Here is a 3,908-nt window from a genome sequence, read left to right as displayed (position 1 = left end):
TTTTTCAGGCTAATAATTTCTTATTGTGTTCATCCACACCTGACCGTCTCCTTTGCTTTTGTCACATTCCTCCTGTATTTTTTGTTCCTCGATAGAGACTCTTATTTAGATATATTTTCTGTTCTTTTGTTTCAGTTCAAATTTCTTGTGTCTATTAGGGTCTGTAGTTACTAATCATGTTTCTATGGTTTCAGTTAGTTTCCACTTGTCTTGTTTAGTTCCTTGTTTATTCCTTTATATTTATGATATATAATGGCACCAGTGTGTTTGTCAGCATGACATCGGGCTTTGGAGTTTTTTGTTTGTTAATGTACATTTTGTACCTGTTCAGCTTTTGGCACTTTTTTACCAAATGGTAACTCCATGTTGTTACGATCATTAAACTCTTGTTAGCAGATGTAGCAGATCTTGTTCAGATGTAGCAGATCTTGTTCAGATGTCTTTATCGGCATTGGGCCCTCGGGACTCTGGTCCTTGTGGCTTCACTCGTCCTGTGTTTTTACTTAACCCTTTAAGACCTGAAGGCTTTTTTAGAGTTTTTTTTTCTGATGAAAATGGTTAGATGCATTAAAAAGATGAGATTCTAAGCTTTAAAATGATATCTATTTTGTGTTATTCCACGTTGGAAAACGAACATGGATGGGTCCGGGAACATTGGATACACACTGCATCCCGGAGAGATGAGAGACATGTTTTTAGCCAAGTATGTTAAATCATTCCGTGAGTAATATCTTGTGATCAACGCAATATATTATATTGATTTTTGGATTCATTTTAATCTTGAGAATCTGCTTTAAATATTGATGTGCCATTTTTATGATCTGTGCATTTTTCATGAAGTTATGAGCACGTGAAATATACATACTTGTATTCAGTTAGCGGCTGTGCTATTTTTGTTGTAAACGCATATTACTCAGACTCATTAGAGGGTGAAAACAACGCAACAGAAGCATGTTGGAGGCTTGATATGAAAGTTGAAAGTCTCTGGTTTTGTATGCAAAAAGAATTTTTGTGCTACCTATATGGATTCAATTTTTATTGGCTTTTAAAGAGAGACACGCAAATGGGAGCGCCGACGCTCCATCCGGTCTTAAGGGGTTAAAGGCCAGAACACACCAAGCCGACACTGACGAACCAGTGGCGACAAAAACAGACTGTGGGGTTGGCTCACGCCGGTGGCATCTGTGTCCAAAATTTCCGACACACCAAACGAACGCTCGGCAGCCGACGGGCAAGTATCACGTCCGTTCTGCACCTGCGTAAGATGAAATGCCTTTCCGAGTCAACAGGTGGCAGTATCTGAACAGCCAATCAGAATGATCAGATGGCCCGACGGACTGACGAGCTCCGACGCTAATTCAACATTTCAAATGCCAGTGAACAAAAACTGCCTGACGGCCAACTATCGGCTTGGTGTGTTCCTGACTTTAGGTTCCTATGGAGCTGCTTCAGCGACATTGTTTCTAGCAAAAGAAGAATGATCATTAGAAATGTGAAACTCCCTGTTTACAACTGGCATTAAGATGCATTTTGGTCGATTGGATCATAAATAGACGATGGAGACAGATACCCGTTTACACCTGGTGTTTTAATCAGTCTCTTTTTTTTCCACTTTCGAGAGTCTATGGGTGGGTAGAGGCTTTTTCAGATCTTCCGATCTAGTGGACGACATAAGCTCATGCAATTTGCATATGAACACAACTGGAGAAAACATACAGAGAGTGTCAGCTTTCGTTTCTGTTTTGATCTCGTAAGAGAACACTGTGCTTGGTGAATTTTTCATCTTCAAGCTAAACTTCAGATCTTCAGCAGACACATTTTAAATCCCGTCTGACCAGAGCTTCCCAAATTGTTATGCATTAGATCACTAGGTGCTCTTTTCTGGGCTGTTCGACCACATGAACGTCTACACTATGAAAGCAATCCGGTCAAATGCGTTTTTCAACTACCTCTGGACATGTTTGAAAGTGGACAAGCTCAAAACATTGTAGACGTTTACAGCTGTGTTTAGCATCATCCACTTTTGATGTGATTGACCAAACTGCATCTCAATACCAGGTGTAGACGAGGCCTAAAAACTTTTGAGTGGTAAGATTTACCATTGCGTCTCAAAAAATCAACATGTCTGTGATTGGCTACATTGCTAAACAATGCAAACACAGGTTATAAATAGAATCTCGCATGTGCTTGCGTCTGTAAATCGTTTTTATTTTACATTAATTGCTCTTGATGCTTTTTTGCAAAATGTGAAAAATGTATTCATTTTTAGATATTTTATGTTTAGCTTTTTCTATTTTGCGGGAGTCCCGCGAATCATGTGATTCTCCCGCAACCCACACACATGCGCGTCTTACCACACGCGCCCATCACATTTTGTCCCGCGCCACGCTCCGTTGCGTTGGGTCCCGCGGGAGTGCAGGTCTCTAATTCGAATTAAAGAATTAGCTCACTCAAAAATTCTGTCAGCGAAGTATTTAAATAATCTTATGAATGCACTAAATCTAATTGAATCATTAATAGAATCTAATTGTGAATCATCCTGAATTTGCTAAAAATCATGAGTCTAATCAATTTGCTAGTCACCCCTAGTGATGAGAATATGGTCATTGTAATTGTGACTTCCATCACTCCATTCTTGATACATCAATGCCCAGCACACTCCACATGTGACGTTTCTTTTGGATTGCCTTGGAAGATCTTGAAAAGATTTAAGGTAGGTAGACCTTTTTATGGAGTAAACTACTCGCAACTGTATCTGACCTGGCACCACTCTCTGCTGTCCTGAACAGATTTCGGTCCGTTTTGAAAGATGCCATTTTGCAATTGCTTTATGGAGACACGATTGTCCTGCTTTAGCACATGGAGAGTGCCAGGACTTTTTTTAAATCGCATGCAGTTATTACCCTGCTCATTCTGCTGTGGTATGATACCTTTGGCTCATATAATGAAATTGTTTTTTTTAGGCCAACACCTGTTTTGTTGATATCAGTTACCCTTTGCCTGTGTCTTCTATTTACTTGAACCAGTGACTTTTATTTATTTGAATGCAGCAGCGTGTGTGAGCTATCAGACACAAAATCTTACTGCTGACAGTGCTGGGTGGAAGCGATCTGGATGATGTATTTTAACATCATTGTTAAATGTTTATTCAGAGCGTCCCTTCTGATTCATGTGGATGTGCTGTAGTAACAGTGAAAATGTTGTTTGTCTGCATTTTAAACCGGACCACCACAGCTGAGTAGTGTAGCGATATTAGCTCAAAGGGGAAATATTAATAATTATTCAAAACTTATTAAGATGATTAATTATGAATATTTGAATCAGCTCATCAGATTAATTTGATGTAGCTAAATTAAAATTACATTTGATAAATCAGTTTCATACTGTAAACATTCCATATTGAATTTTAATTAATTCTAAGAGAACAATATTTTTCATGGCCATAGAAACATAATTCATAATATCATGATGCATTTTACCATAACATGATATACATTGTTAAAAATTACAAGACCACATATGGTTACAAGAAGGGGGGTGGGGGGGAAACCATGTTCCTGAGTCTCCAGTGCCCCCTGTACCTCCCTTGGCTTCCTGAAATTCCACAGCCCTGGTGGCCCCCTGAGCTAATAGCATGTCCCTGGCTTCCTGAACTGCCTGCTGCTCCCTAGATCCTTTGGATACCGCCCTGGAGGCTTCTCGTTGTGCCCAAGACACTCCTAGCCAGCCTTCAGGGCACCCACCCCACCCATCCCATCCCATCCCATCCCAATTTTTTATGTTGTTAGTTTGTTATGTTTCAGCTGAGGAATCCAACAATTACACATTTGAGGTAACGTAGTTAGCCTACTTTATTGAGTATTTCCATTTTATGCAACTTTACACATTTACTATTAATAGTAAATTAA

The sequence above is a fragment of the Megalobrama amblycephala genome, linkage group LG14, assembly GCF_018812025.1.
Source record: "Megalobrama amblycephala isolate DHTTF-2021 linkage group LG14, ASM1881202v1, whole genome shotgun sequence".
NCBI classification, from domain to species: Eukaryota; Metazoa; Chordata; class Actinopteri; order Cypriniformes; family Xenocyprididae; genus Megalobrama; species Megalobrama amblycephala.
The sequence above is the reverse complement of the archived record's forward strand: the minus strand, read 5'-3'. Positions refer to the sequence as shown.